Below are 15,910 nucleotides of genomic sequence, written 5' to 3' on the forward strand. Positions count from 1 at the left end.
TATGTCAATGACCTCTTCCTAGATCCAGAGGCTCAGACCCTCTGGTCTTATACCATGGCCACTGGGCAATTCCAACAGGATATACACTTGTGAGGTGTCAACCAGGGCCCAAAAGATTCTAAAGAGTCATCACTATATGCTCCAGGGACTCGAGTCCTCATTAAAGTCTGGAAAGATGGATCTCCCAAGGCTCAACTCCAGCCCAAATGCAAGGGCCCCTACCCTGTAACACTTTCTACTCCCACAGCAGTTAAGGTACCAAGACATGACTCCTGGATTCACTGCTCACAAGTCAAGCCATGGAAGGAAACAGAAGAGGACACTCAATATATCTGTGAGCCCCTGGGAGATCTCAGGTACCTATTCAGTACTACAAATGAGTGCCATTCTAATGAACACCCCCAAAATTAAGTTTATGGGTGTAAGATTTCTCAGAACAGCTCTAAAGAGCCAACACAGCTTGGCAGGGGTTGTACTCCAAAACAGACCGGGGATGGATCTCCTGAACCCTGAACAAGGAGGGACTTGAGCCATCTTGAATGAGACATGTTGTTTCTGGGTAAATACCTCCAGCTAAGTTAAAGAAAGTCTCACAGTCCTCAAGAAAAACATTTAGACCCTACAGGATCTCAAAGAATGAGCTGGAGAGTTCTCTGGGTGGCTACAATCTCTCTTTGGGGAATATTCCTGGTGACGGGAATTTGGAGTTGGCTAATGCCCCTGCTAGTCCCTGTCATTACCGTATTGATGCTGCTTATGATTGCTCTATGTATCATCGATGTCTAACCCGTTTTGTCTCTGCCCAGGTCAACAAGCTACAACATGCAGTGTCAGTGCAACAATGATATATAAAACTACAGCCGACCACAGAAAATATCACTCACTCTTGTACGGTCACCACTAGAAAGACTCTGAGGCCTGAGACAGCAAGAGGGGGAGGCCCAATGCCCCTCCCCATCCCATTTCAGCAGGAAATAGCCAGAAAGACTTCTATGCCCCTGTTCTCAAAGAACTTGGCCTCCTATCTCTTGAGGGGGGGATGTTAGGTAGTTAGAATAGGAAAAAGGAGTCCAGAATGGTGGTGGCTAAAAGACAAGGAAGGGAAAAGCCTGTGAAAATAGAACAAGAGGTAAAACAAACAGCACTCCTCGCTAGCCCAATTTACAGAGGACAGGCCCGGGGTGGGGGGCACTCCTTGCTAGCCCAGTTTACAGAGGACAGGCCCAGGGTGGGGTGCGGGGGAGAAAAACATATAAAAAGAGGAGCCAAAACCTCTCTTCTCTCCTAGTCCTTTGGGCTGGCATTCCCTCACCCCTTAACGATGTATTTTCCTTTACTTTCTAAATAAAACTGAGCTGTAACGCGAAGCTGTAACACTGGTCCATCCGAGGGCCATAACACTGGTCCACTGCTTCAAATTTCTGTTGCGATGAGACAGAACTGAGGAAATTACAAACTCCCCTGACAAAATTATAATAGAAAATCCACATTCTTCCCCTGATGTTGCTTCTCTAGAAGCTCTGCAAATTTGGGGTGTTGAATTTTCAAGATAATATTTAAAGACATTCAATTCTGAAGTTCCTTGTTGATTATTTAAGTTAAGGACAAGCTTCTTTAGTAAAGTGACCCATTACAAGCAAGTCTATCTTTGCTAAATTAGAGCATGCGTGTATTACTTAAGCATAAAGCTAACTACATTTGAATTAGCCATCACAATGCCACCATCTACTAATTATTTTGCATTATTACTTAATATAATCTATAGAAAACTATCCAGTGATCCCTAAAATTGAGTTTTAAACTGAACTGTGCCCTGCTGATCAATATGATACACTTTACAAGCTTAACCTCCCTTCCCAAGTACAATTACCTACTCCCCCTTTCCTTCTTTTCTTATATATTGAAAGCTGTATCGTTTCTAAGTTTTAATCTGCTTCACTCACCTCACTTTGTCCTTTTGATTTCTCTCAAACACCCACTTAATTTTTTCTTTAAAAATGTACTGTAGTGTGGGAGGAGGAGTGGCCGCAGCCAGACTGCTCAGCTCTGTGAGGGCTCTCGACAGCGCAACCTTCAGGTGCCGGGCTCTGCCTGCCCGCTGCCATGGTGCCCAGGAGGTCAGCTCTGCTGAGTGGGTGGCGAAGGAGGAGCCCAACGGGATGTTGGGGAGGCTGTCAGCAAACCCGCTCCTGCGAGAGTGGAAATAAAATCAAAAAAGGCGGCGGGAAAGGGTGAATCTTCATACAAAAAAGTGCAAACAAAAGGAGAAAGAAGAGCAAAGGGACAACAGGCGGAAGTGGACAACCGAGAGACTAAAGAGACTTACCTGCAGAAAATGCAGAGACTAAGAACGAGGAGAGCCCAGCCTCTGATGAAGAAGAGAAAGAAGCCAAGTCTGATTAATACCACACACCCAGTCCTGCCAGTGGCCCCTGTTTCCCTTCTTATACAATCCAGAGGAATATTTATCAACTATTTTGTAAATGCAAGCTTTTGGTAGCTCTAAAAACATTTCTAAAAAAGGAGAGAATCCCACCTCATCCCATTTTTTAAGTGTAAATGCTTTTTATTAAGAGGTAAAATCATTTTCTGGTTGTTTATTTTTTGGTTACAACCAGAAAATAGTGGGATATTAGATAGGAGAGGCTTTGATTGTGTTGGGTGTCAGCTTGATGTTCCATAGGTGGGCTGTAGCTTTTATATCCTATAATATAGAAACATACTAAATGGCAATTTGGAGTCAGTTGTGCATTTAATGTCTTGAACATTTTTAATTACATATCTTCACATATTGTTTTGGTAGAATTATTTTCTACAGCAAACCACTTTTTGATCTTGGCTCTCCTGGTCAGAATTTCATGAACTCTATAACATCTTTGGTTGTGGTAGTCCAATTTTCCTAGTAACTTGGTTAGTGTGCTGTGAATGATTGACAGTTTGAGTATGTAGTGTATATGATATTAAATTGTGAATCAGTGGGACTTCTGATGTAACAGCATATCAATATTTGAAGATATTGGTACTTGCTATCCTGTTAAGGAAAGTTTGCTCCAAATTTTAAGCTGGCAAGTCACTGGAATAACTGTTAAGAATCACAACTATATGGTTTTTTAGATTTCTGGGTACGAATGTGAAGGATTGTGTACAAACTGAAATATTTGTGTAGTGAACCTCAAAACAACCAATAAAATCTCAATTATAAAAGAAAAAACTGATTTATAATCTATTTATTACACCTTATCTTTTATTTGTATTTAATTAAATGTTCATTTAAAGAATAGTAGAGGAACTTCACATTAAAAATTCAGACTATACAAAAGGCAGAAATAAAAACATGAAGCCTTTCCCTCCACACTTGTACTACTCTCCAGACGGAACTAGTCTTAAAATTTTTTGGTTTTGGTTCTCCTGGCTTTTAGCTCTAAAATCCTAGATGAGTGTTGTCCAATGAAAATGTAATGTGAACCACCTTAATAAGTTTAGCAGTCATATTTTTAAAGTAAAAAGAAATAGATAAAATAATTTTAATGACATATTTTACTTACTCCCATAACTCAAAATATTATTTAACATGTAGTCAATATAAAAAATATGAATGAGATATTTAAATTTTTTTCATGTTAAATCTATTTCCTACTTAGAGAATGTATCGATTCACACTGGCAACACTTTAGATATTCAATAGCTGCATATGACAAGTGGCCACTGTATTGGACAGCATAGGTCTAAGTAACATACTTTAAATCTAGCTTGCTATTTATAAGCAATTTAAAACAGCATCTTTGACTTACTACCATGAAAATCGAGAATTGAACACCTTTTATTATCCACTCTATCTTATTATTACAAGTCCTATTACATTTGTATTTTTAGCTTTCCAGTTGACCATCTTTATTATTTTGAAAACTATAGCTAATACTTGTTTCTTACACAACTATTGGACAATATCCTTTGAGTTCCATATGCAAGATGAGGAAATCAATACCTCTGCCCTTTGTATAGTATGAGTTTTTTGACAATTTAAAAGCTGAAATAAGTTAGGAAGCATATTGAGAGAGATGGAAAGAAGTGAAGTATTGAGTTTGAAAATACTCATTATAAAATCAAGGACTGTGGTTAAACCTTTTGGAAATGAAATTCTACACTCTGAATCAATGCTACTTAAAGCAGAATTTTCCAAATATTAAAGACAAATAGGGATTCCCAGATAGCTCAAATGATAAAGAATTTTCCTGCATTGCAGGAGACCTGGGTTCAGTCCCTGTGTTGGGAGGATCCCCTGGAGAAGGGAAGGCTACCCACTCTAGTATTCTTGCCTGGAAAATTCCATGGACAGAAGTGCCTGGTGGACTACAGTCCATGGGGTCTGTTCTTTTATATCCCGTGACTTATTTGGAATCATGCTTCAGTTTAGTTTGCTTCATTTGAGTACCATGGCTATACTATTCAACTTTATGTACTCCTTGGATTCTCTTATTACCTTTCATTTACTTTGTTAACTGAGAAATATTCTGGTCATTTTGTTTTTAGGTCATCTCACTTTTTAATTATACTATTTAATATAGGAAAGTGACTGTTTCCTTAAAGGTTATTTCTGGCTGCTCACTAATTTTTCTTTATAATTTGAATTTATTACCTTGTATGTTTGCTGATGAGCTGGGATTCTGGGATTTAATTTCATTGCTCCATTGGTTAAATTCACAATTTTTTACATACTAAGTTTTCCTCTTTCAGTAATGAAGATCTTTTACTGGAATATATCCTCTAGTAATTTTTTTTTCCCCAAACACATTCAAGAGAGGTAGACGTTCTGAATTTTTGCATATTTGAAAATGGCTTCATTTTCCTTTTACACTAGACTTGTACAGTTCAATTTCCCAAGAAAAATATCAAATTTCTATAGCAGCCTTGCTTGTTATACATGCATATTAGCGTGTTCCTATCTTTGGAAATTACAGTCCAAGTGAATCAGTTACACAGGAGATGAAACAGATTCTTGTGCTTCTCTCCATTAGCATATTCTTGGTGAAGCAGTCTCACCCTTTACCTTTAGCCACTGTTGTGTATCAGCTGGGAAATCAGAAGTTTCATTACACAGCCCTCTTGGTAGATCCTTGGGGAATTACAACACACTTTGGTATGTTTAGAAATGTCTTTTTTCCTGCTCACATCTTATGAAGACCTAAGTGCGTGCCTTTAGACTGTTCAAATATCTTCTGTGAACAAGGAGAAATGCAGACATGTTGTCAGAGCTGATCATTTTTGTTGTGGATCTTACACTTGCTTTGGCCTTTTTTATTATCATTTATGCTGTTTATTTAATAGCAGCTACAAGTATTTTCATCTCTGTCCTTTTCTATATTTTCAAAGGGGAAATGAAAAAAAACTATGACTTCATCATGAGCAGATCCTGGGTGCTGGATTCTAGCAATGCTGCTGGGAAGCCATTCCTAGGCAGTGTAGAGACAGTCAGCTCCAGGATGCCTCCTGCCCATTTTCCAGCCCCAAAAGAAGGGGCCTTCTCACTCTAGGAGATTGGAGTGAAGAGCCTTCGGTGGTGGAGGAGACACCCAGGAAGACTCACGACATGCCACCTCCACCAGCTGACAAGTATTTCTTGAGGTAAGAAATGGAATGTTCAGCTTAATTCTCCCTTTTGTGAATGAAGTGGCACATGCATGTTTGAGGTGAGAAGAGAAAAATAAGCAGATGCCTTTTATCACTGCCTTCCACGTTTCAAAAATGGAGTTGGTAGAATCTGTAGAGACTAAAATGTTTGTTTTCTGCTAAGAGTCCCATTTACTCAGTAAATTAGGGAGCCTTACCTGTGATATTTTCTCTCCCAAGCATGGGTTAGGCACAGGTCAAAAACAGTTAAAACTCCCATTTCAATATTTTTTACCAATTGGGCAAAAAGGCTTGGTAGAAGAGAAATTTGAATAAATGGATATTCTTTCAATCTATGAGTTGTTTATTGCCTTTATTTTTTAATTACTTTTTATTGGAGTATAGTTACTTCCCTGGTGACTCGGTTCAGTTCAGTCACACACTTGTGTCCGACTCTTTGCAACCCTAGGGACTGCAGCATACCAGACTTCCCTGTCCATCACCAACTCCTGGAGCTTGCTCAAACTCATGTCCATCGAGTGGGTGATGCCATCCAGCCATCTCATCTCTGTCATCCACTTCTCCTCCAGCATCAGGGTCTTTTCCAGTGAGTTGACTCTTCACATCAGGAGGCCAAAGTATTGGAGCTTCAGCTTCAGGATCAGTCCTTCCAGTGAATATTCAGGGTTGATTTACTTTAGGATTGACTGGTTGGATCTCCTTGCAGTCCCCAGCTGGCTCAGTGGTAAAGATTTTGCCTGCAGTGCAGGAGACACAGGTTCAATCCCTGGGTCAAGAAGATCCCTGGAGAGGAAATGGCAACCCGCTGTCGTATTCCTGCCTGGAAAATCCCTTGGACAGAGGAGTCTGATGGGCTACAGTCCACGGGGTCTCAAAAGAGTGGAACACAACTTAGTGACTAAAAACAACAATAACTAACTGCTTTACACTGTGGTGCTAACTTCTACTGCACAGCAAAATGAATCAGCCTTACATACACATGCATCCCCTCCCTTTTGATTCCCTTCCCGTTCAAGTGACCGCAGTGCATTAAGCAGAGTTGCCTGCGCTATACACTTTGCTCTCATTAGTTAGGAATTTTATGCATAGTAGCAATAAAGGGCAGAGCAGATCCTTTGACTTCAAGTGGCAAAGATAATCAGTAGTTGTTCTTGAGAGGACAGTGTATTTTCAGAATAGTCCTTGAATGGACCTAGAGATGAGCATATTAAGTCAGAAAGAGAGAAGAATTCCCTGGCAGTCCAGTGGTTAGGGCTCCATGCTTTCACTGCCTAGGTCCCAAATATGATCCCTGGTCAGAAAACTAAGATCCCACAAGCTGCACAGCCCAGGAAAAAAATAGAAATAGAACTACATATGCTGTTACTTACATGTGGAATATAAAATGCATTACAAACGAACTTTTCTATGAAACAGAAACAGAATCACAGACACAGAATCCCTTGGCGATTGCCAAGGGAGGAGGGGTAGAGGCAAGGACTGAGTGGGAGTCTGGGACTAGAAGCAAGCTTATATACAGGATGGATAGACAACCAGGTCTTACTGTACAGCCCAGGGACCTACATTCAGTATCCTATGATAAACCACAATGGAAAAGAATATGAAAAAAGAGAAGCTATTTATTATAACTGAATCACTTTTCTGTACAGCAATAATTAATACAATGCAAATCAATTATACTTCAATAAAAAATATAATAATTTTTTTGAATTAATTGCTTTAATTGGAGGATAATTACTTAACAGTGTTGTGATGGCTTTTGCCATGTATCAACATGAATCATCCATAGGTATATAAAAGATAATAAAATTTTGTAAAGTAATTAAAAAATACAACTAAAATAATGGTCCTTGGATCAAAATCAATGTGTGAGCATATGAAACGGCAGAATGTAGATTTACTCTCATTTTGGTTTAGTGTCCTCTGAACACTAGAGATTGCAAGGTGAAACACTTCAGGATGATCTCTTAAGAACACTTTAAACTTTAAAACTAGACTTATTTGAAGTTTCCTGGTTCCTTATTTATTCCACTGCTTTGGTCCAGTGGAAGCAGATGGATAAGTTTTGTCCTGGCTTTTTGTCAGATAAATGGTTAGATAAATGGTGCCTTGTGTTTGGGTTTTTAAGGTATAAATCCAAGTATTTCATAGTAGACAAATACATTTTTCTCTAGAATACCTGATTAGTTTGCAGAAGACTCTGGTAAATTAATTTAATTTTAGCAGTTGTGATTACACCCTCTTAAAACCAAGCCCTTGTCCTCATACCTCCTCTTCACTGAGACTTCTGATATTTTAACTTTTAAAAAGTGTTTCTCCCTCAAAAACTAAAAAGTTATTTTATTCTATATGTAAACTAACATTTAAATGCTCTTCTCACCAAAAAAGTAACAAAATTGTATTCAATAAGGACAAATAATAAGCTTAGCCCCATGGACAATAAATATTTAAATTTCTAGTAGATCTTAAGTGTTGTCACCATAACAAAAAATGGTAACTGGGTGAAGTGATGAATATATTAACTGGCTTGAGTATGGTGATTACGTCACTATATATCTTGTATATATTTAACATGTAAATATATATTCACTATATATATGGTGAGTGGGTGTGCATTCTAAGTCACTTCAATCGTGTCCAATTCTTTGAGACACTGGACTGTAGCGCGCCAGGCTCATTTGTCCTTGGAATTCTCCAGGCAAGAATACTGGAGTGGGTTGCCATGCCCTCCTCCAGGGGATCATCCCAACCCAGGAATCTAACGTGCATCTCTTATGTCTCCTGCATTGGCAGGCAGGTTATTTACCATTATGCCATCTTGGATCCCCATGTATATGATAAATATGTTTAAAGTAAACAACTTGTTATATATATATTACAATATATTTAATATTTAGTATATTTATTAAATATAAATATTTAAACTTTTAGAAAAATATTTAAACTTTTAGAAAACAAATTAGCTTTAGTATTATTTTATCCATTTCAGCCATGGTATTTGTTCAAGGGCACAATAACTGCTCCCCAGAAGAAACTGATATGTTTTGTTGAGCAGGTTGTATTATGAAATTCTTAAATAATTCTCCATTACATAGTTCCAACTTTACACACAGATGTGAAGGGGGCAACTTATCTGGTGGGATGTGGGCTGCACAGCCAGACCACCTCTTTAACTGTCAAACTCTCACCCCTAACAACCTGCAAGGGCCACCTCTTTAACTGTAAAACTCTCACCCCTAACAACTTGCAAGGGATTGACAATGATAGAAGCGTTGTTTTGTGATAATGGTTTTTTTAATTCTAAGAAAATTCAATTGTCATGCAAACATCATGGAAGAGGTACACAGTATGTTTCTTTTTGTTTTTAAATCTTAATTCATTCAGCTACATGTATAAAAGGTCCATGCACAATCTTTCGATACCTGGGGAGCTTCTACACTCTGTTGTGCTAACATTCATCGGGAATGGGCTTCAGCGATACCACACAAAATTGCTCCTGTAGTCCTTGCCGTTTGCCCTAGAGCTCTTTTTTCTCTCAAGTGTTCCAGATGTAAAGGATTAGGGTCAATGGTAACGATTTGATAAGAAAGGAAACCAGAAGTGCTTTACACTTTGAGTACATACCTTTTGAGGTCTGCCTTCACCACACGCCTCTTACAGCTGCCATCAGAAAACTTGCTAGCCCTGCAGGGCACTGGATTTGCAAACCCTGCCAGGTTCCTGCACCTCCCTTTTGGCATTCAAAAAGAATGTCATAGCTCCCTCTGTGGCATCCCTTAGCCTCTCTGTGAATTTCAGTAAATTGAATTTAGTTCTGCTAAATTCTAAATGCTGTTAATGAGAATTCATTTCTAAGGCATGTTATTTACCAGCAACTCAACTACGTCTCCTTTTGACTTTATTTTATAGAATGTTGCAGTAGTCTTAAAATTCAAAAGGAACTTGAAAGTCATTGAGTGCATTTTGTGTCCAATTAAGAAATACCTTCTACAATACCCTTGAAAGATGGTTTTGTAACTTCTGCTTGTTCAGTTTTCCTGAGAGGTGCAAGGCAGCCTCTTATAATAATATCCAATAGAAATCTGAGTCCTCACATCTCCCATCTCTTTGTCTTATTTTTGCTCTAATAAGCAATCTTGAAAATAGTCAAGGAAGTACAATGATATCAATAGAATATAATGACGTCACAAATTCTAAGGAGAAAGAGGAGCTTCTCTCCTTATGAATTTTCTACTTGCTACTCACACCATTGAACAATGTTGTTCTTTTCAGGGCAAACGGACACCGTTTAAGATCATAACTCATAAGATAAATCTAGGGTTTATTGTGTACTTTAATAGAAGATTCTTAATATGTCTTTTCTGACTTCTTATATGTATCTGCTACATAGAATTTTGAAATTCTTTCCTTTGAAGTTTTCCAAAGTCTGGGAGAGTTGCCAATTTGCACTGAAGAAGCGCATTATATTAGTACACCCATAACTATTAAAATATAATTCTAATGCACTGACCTGAATTCACAGTACATCAAAAATTTAATTCAACCCCAGACTGATTCTCACAGAAGTTCACTAATTTTTCTGTGGATGTTTCCAGTCCACTACTTGGAAAGTCAGATGAATCTGAGCATTTCGCAATGTTAGCAACCTTGTCAATCTTGACTCCAGAGACAGCAACACTTGGAGAAGCGAGCTATGCTAATGTTTACAGAATGAAGCCACTTTTACCAGAGATAAAAAGGTAGAGTGGGAAAGCTAGGGAAAGGGGTCCAGCTCTCCCACTTCTGGTGACACTGGGGCCAGCCCACTGAGGGCTGAGGAGGAATGCCTCAGCTGGCATCCCACGGCTGTGTGAGCAGGTCTGGGGAGGTCTCAGTGTTAGAAGCCAAAGGTGTTTCTGGCTTTGTGGATAGCTGAGGGAGAGAAGCTCCTAGAAGGTACAAGACAAGGAAGAAACTCAAGTCCTGGAATGTGAAACTGTTATCTCTTTTCTGTTTCTGCTGACATTTCTAGCAAATATAAACTTTCAGATCTGAGAGTCTAATTAGGGTCTTAACCACACCCCTACTGGCAGTGTCTTGTGTCAAGTCACTGCTTTCCTAGGCCTCTGTTCTTCTATCTGAAAAAAAAAAAAAAGAGGATGTGACCCCAATGACAGTAGCCTCTTTCATTCTAAAACAACTGCAAATTTTACAGAATAAAATGAGTTAGAAATACAAAATGTGGTCAGCCAAGAGGGCAGTTGACACAGAGGGTCTCTAAGCATTTCTCAAAATGCATTGCAAATACTTAGGGGATGCATGCAAAGTGGGAGCCCCCAAGAGACAAGGTGGCAATTTTCAGAACACTTATAGAATTGAGGGAAAAACTCTTAGAATAAATTTTCTTAGAGACTCAAAGTTTATCTCCATGTCTCCACCACACTACCTGCTTACAATTAAAGGCTGACATCATATGCGCACGTGCATCCCACAGGCATCAATTACTCCTGCTGCTGCTGCTGCTGCTAAGTCGCTTCAGTCGTGTCCGACTCTGTGCGACCCCATAGACTGCAGCCCACCAGGCTCCCCCGTCCCTGGGATTCTCCAGGCAAGAACACTGGAGTGGGTTGCCATTTCCTTCTCCAATGCATGAAAGTGGAAAGTGAAAATTGAAAAGTGAAAGTGAAGTCGCTCAGCCGTGTCCGACTCTTAGTGACCCCATGGACTGCAGCCCACCAGGCTCCTCCATCCATGGGATTGTCCATGCAAGAGTACTGGAGTGGTGCCATTGCCTTCTCCCTCAATTACTCCTAATTATTAATTAATTCAGACAGACCATCCAGACTTCTAAACCTGTACATTTTTATTGTATCTGCTGGCAAGTCACTTCTTTTGAACACAGATTACTTTTCCTGCAGGATCTCAATTTGTTCATTCATAAAATGAAAATGTTATAAATAATATCAATAGCCTTACATGGGCTATTTTGCTGTTGTAAGGGTTTATTGAATAGATGCTGCTTGCCACTCACTGTAGGAAGTGGCTTGTCAAAACAAAGAAACATAATTCATAGACTTAGACTTAAAGGGTTTCAATTAGGTCTCAATTTGAAAAGATCCATGAACCAGACATGAATTCAAAGCTTCAGTAAATGTAATCAACCAGTTAAGCAAATAAAATTTACTACTTTTCAAAAGTTAAAATTTCAATAAAAACTGTTTGCCAATTTTAATTTTACTGATTTTTAATAGCCTGTGTTTTTAATGAGTAAACTAATCCAGTTTATCTAACTGATTTGCATTTTAAGTAATCTTTGTGCCTTAGAAAACAGACTTGGCAAAATGTAAATGGATTATTTGGCAATAATTCTTGAATATAGCACCAAAAGCAAAGCAAAACTTTTAAAGAAAAAAGAAACCAAACTATACCAAAATTAAAATTTTCCATGCATCAAGGAACACAATGAACAGATTGAAAAAAACAGCTCATGAGATGCAAGGATATATTTATAAATCATGTTATAATTATAAAGGGTTAATATCCAAAATATTTAAAGAACTATAACTCAACAATAAAACAACCTAATGATAAAAATAGCCAAAAGACTTGAATAGACATTTCTCCAAAGAAGATATACAAATGGTCAATAGCATATGAAAAGAGTCTTAACATCACTAATTATTAAGGAGATAAAAATAAAAACCACAATGAGATACATCTCACTCTCATTAGGATGGCTACTATTAAAACTCAGAAAATAAGTGTTAGTGAGGATGTGGAGGAACTGGACCTGATGTGCACTGTTGGTGGAAATGTAAAATGATACAGGCTGTATAGAAAACAATATGGTAATTCCTTATAGAATTAAAAATGGAATTATTATATAACCAAGCAATTCCAGTTTTAGGTATATCTATATGAATTGAAAGCAGAGTCTCAAAGAGATATTTGTACATCTGTAGCACAGAGTCGAACATGACTGAAGCGACTTAGCAGCAGCAGCAGCATTACTTATAGTAGCTAAAGGATACGGGCAACCCAAGTGTCCTTTGACAGATGAATGAATAAACAAAATGTGGTATATCTACACCATAGAATATTATTTAGTAATTTAAAAAGGATAGAAATTCTGACACATGCTACAATATAGATGAACCTTAAGGATATCATTTTATGTAAAATAAACCAGTCACAAAGGACAAGTAGTGTGCAACTCTACTTACATGAGGTACATGGAACTATCAAGTTCATAGAGACAAAAAGAATGGTGGTTGCCAGGGACATGGGAGAGGAAGTAGTGGAGTCACTACTTAATGGGTACAGCATTTCACTTTTTCATAATGAAAAGAGTTCTGTGGGTTTGATATTTCTATTTAGCTTCTAAATCAATTTATATAGAATATATAGAACAGTGTATAAATTAAAGCAGAGGTTTTTTGCTGTTGTTTCTTTGTTTTTGTTTTTTGGCCTGGCTATAAAAACTAGTCTGCAGGGAATAATGCGCTTCATGGAGGATTTTGTATAAGTAAAAGATCCAGATTGTTTGGCTTCTGAAAAATTATTTAAAGCATGTGTGTTCTCAATCACAGCATCTTCCACTGTGTTAATTTACCCAATTTAATTTGTCTTTACTTAGTTGCCAGGTGTCATTAAGAACAAAAGTTTTCATTTCTTGCTAGATAGCCATAGCATTCTTGTGTTAATTGCTCTTAGACATCATTGACAGAAATCGATTATGATAAAAATATCAGTTAGCTAGTTATTTAAGTTTGGGGTTTTTTGGCTGAGCCATGATACTTGGGGGATCTTGAACCTGGGCCTCAGCAGTGAAAGCGCTGAGTTTTAACCACTGGACTGCCAAAGAACTCTCCTAAATTTCATTTTAATAATACAGTACACAATACTTGTTTGAAAATTCCCATTTTATATTATCATTTTGATAAAAAAGATAATATACTAATTTTTCTCATTTTTATTATTTGTGGTAATTATCCCAGTATATGTGTGCATGTGTGCTAAGTCGCTTCTGTCTTGTCCAACTCTTTGTGACCCTATGGACTATAGCCCTCCAGGATCCTCGGTCCATGGGGATTCTCCAGGCAAGAATACTGAAGTGGGTTGCCCTGCCCTCCTGCAGGGGATCTTCCTGACCCAGGGATCGAACCCACATCTCTTATGTCTCCTGCATTGGCAGGCGGGTTCTTTACTACTAGTGCCACCTGGGAAGCCCCATCCCAGTATATAACTCAGGGCTGAAAATTCCAGCAAGTAGTACTCTTAAGCGCCCTTCAATAACTCAGCTGGTAGAGCAGAGAACTGTAGATTTGATGCATGTGGGCATCCTTAGGTCACTGGTCCTCCTCCTGCTTGAAGGAGGTACCTCAGTTGCTTGGGGCCTCCCAGGTGGCACTTGTGGTAAAGTGCCAATGAAGGAGACTCAGGTTCAGTCCCTGAGTCAGGAAGATCCCTTGGAGGAGGGCATGGTCTGTATTCTCTAGTATTCTTGCCTGGAGAATCCTGGCAGGCTACAGTCATAGGGTCACAAAGAGTCAGACATAACTGAGCCATCCAGCATGCATGCAGCTGCAGTCTTTATTTGGGCTTCCCTGATGGTTCACACAGTGAAGAATCTGCCTGCAATGTGGGAGACCCAGGTTTGACCCCTGGGTTGGGAAGATCCAGAGAAGGGAATTGTAACCCACTCCAGTATTCTTGCCTAGGAAATCCTATGAACAGAGGAGCTTGGCAGACCCCAGTTCACAGAGTCACAAAGAATTAGACACAACTGAGCAAATAACACACACAGCATTCTTAATGTATTTAAAGATTGCCAGAATTCCCTGTTTCACTGTATATGTGAAGGGCTTTCTGAATAAGAAAAAATGATGCAAACATTCTGGATTATTTTTTCAATCTCAAGTTTTGATCTCTAGAAGTTTTACTAATTAACATCACTATGAAAGACTATAATTTCATGTCATTGTTAGCCTTGAGAAATTAAAAAAAATGCAAATCACAGATATTTTTTAAAATAAGATTCATGTTCTGAAATAGGCCTGACAAATTTAGAAAAAATATATTTGGAAAGACTTTTTATTCCTAAAGGATATGCTCTTTATAGCTAGTTTTATTTAAATGCAGAGGGCTTATCCTATGGTTGAAAGAAATAATATATACATAACTTCCATGGAATCCTGAGACTGTTTATATGCTCACAAAGTCTCAGATATGTAAATGAATCATTCAAAGAACAATTTTGAGAAATAGGCATATTTATAGTAAGAAAATCTATCAGTAGCTATGTAAAATTCATTGTGAAGTTGTACTGTGTGTGTCAGTCACCCAGTCATGTCCAACTCTTTGCAACCCCATGGACTATAGCTCACCAGGTTCCTCTGTCCATTGAATTTTCCAGGCAAGAATACTGGAGTGGGTTGCCATTTCCTTTTTCAATGGATCTTCTCAACCCAGGGATCAAACCAGATCTGCCGCATTACAGGCAGATTCTTTACTGTTTGAGCCACCAGGGATTATAAACACCAATATATGAATAAATACTAATTTTCTCCATTTTTAAAAAAATCTGAAAAGTATAGGTTCTTGCAAAGTTCATAAATTGCTATGTAAGCATATTCAGTATTCCCAGAGTAAAGACAAACTCAGTGGAAATGCTGACATCAGGGCATAAACAACACATTATAAAATGCTCCAAATGAATTGCTGCATGATAGATTTTGTCCCCTTTTTTTTTTTTCCCGCTCATTTATTTTTTTTAATTTAAGGATATTTGCTTTACAGAATTTTGTGGTTTTCTGTCATACATCAATAAGAATCAGCCATCAATACACCCATGTCCCCTCCCTCCCAAACCTCCTCCCATCTCCCTCCCCACCCCGCCCTTCTAGATTGTCACAAAACCCGTTAGAGTTACCTGAGTCATACAGCAAATGCCCATTTTGTGTTAACAGTCTTCCTTTCATTGAAGAATGCTCAAGTCTCTGAAAAAGCCTAGGGTACATCAGGTAGAAGACCTGCATGCAAATGAGTTAAATTCCTAGTAACATATCAATTGCTAAAGCATTTCATTCCTTAAATCCTTCAGGCTCTTTGCGCTCAACTTTACAGCTCCTCCCATCAGAAAGTGGCTGCATCTCTTTTCCTGCCTCTTGAATCTGGGCTAGCCTTACTCTTGGTTAGATCAAGAGAACTTGTCAGAAGTGAGACTGAGTTAGTTACCAGCTACATGTGAAGGGAGCTTGCACTTTGCTCTCTTGGAGTCCTACCAGAACCTTGGGAATAAGCT

General features: G+C 38.4%; 1 pseudogene; it reads left to right on the forward strand.

Moving 5' to 3' along the window:
- LOC108637348 lies at nucleotides 1,998-2,403 on the forward strand (annotated as a pseudogene).

This window comes from Capra hircus, chromosome 13, assembly GCF_001704415.2.
Source record: "Capra hircus breed San Clemente chromosome 13, ASM170441v1, whole genome shotgun sequence".
Taxonomy (NCBI): Eukaryota; Metazoa; Chordata; class Mammalia; order Artiodactyla; family Bovidae; genus Capra; species Capra hircus.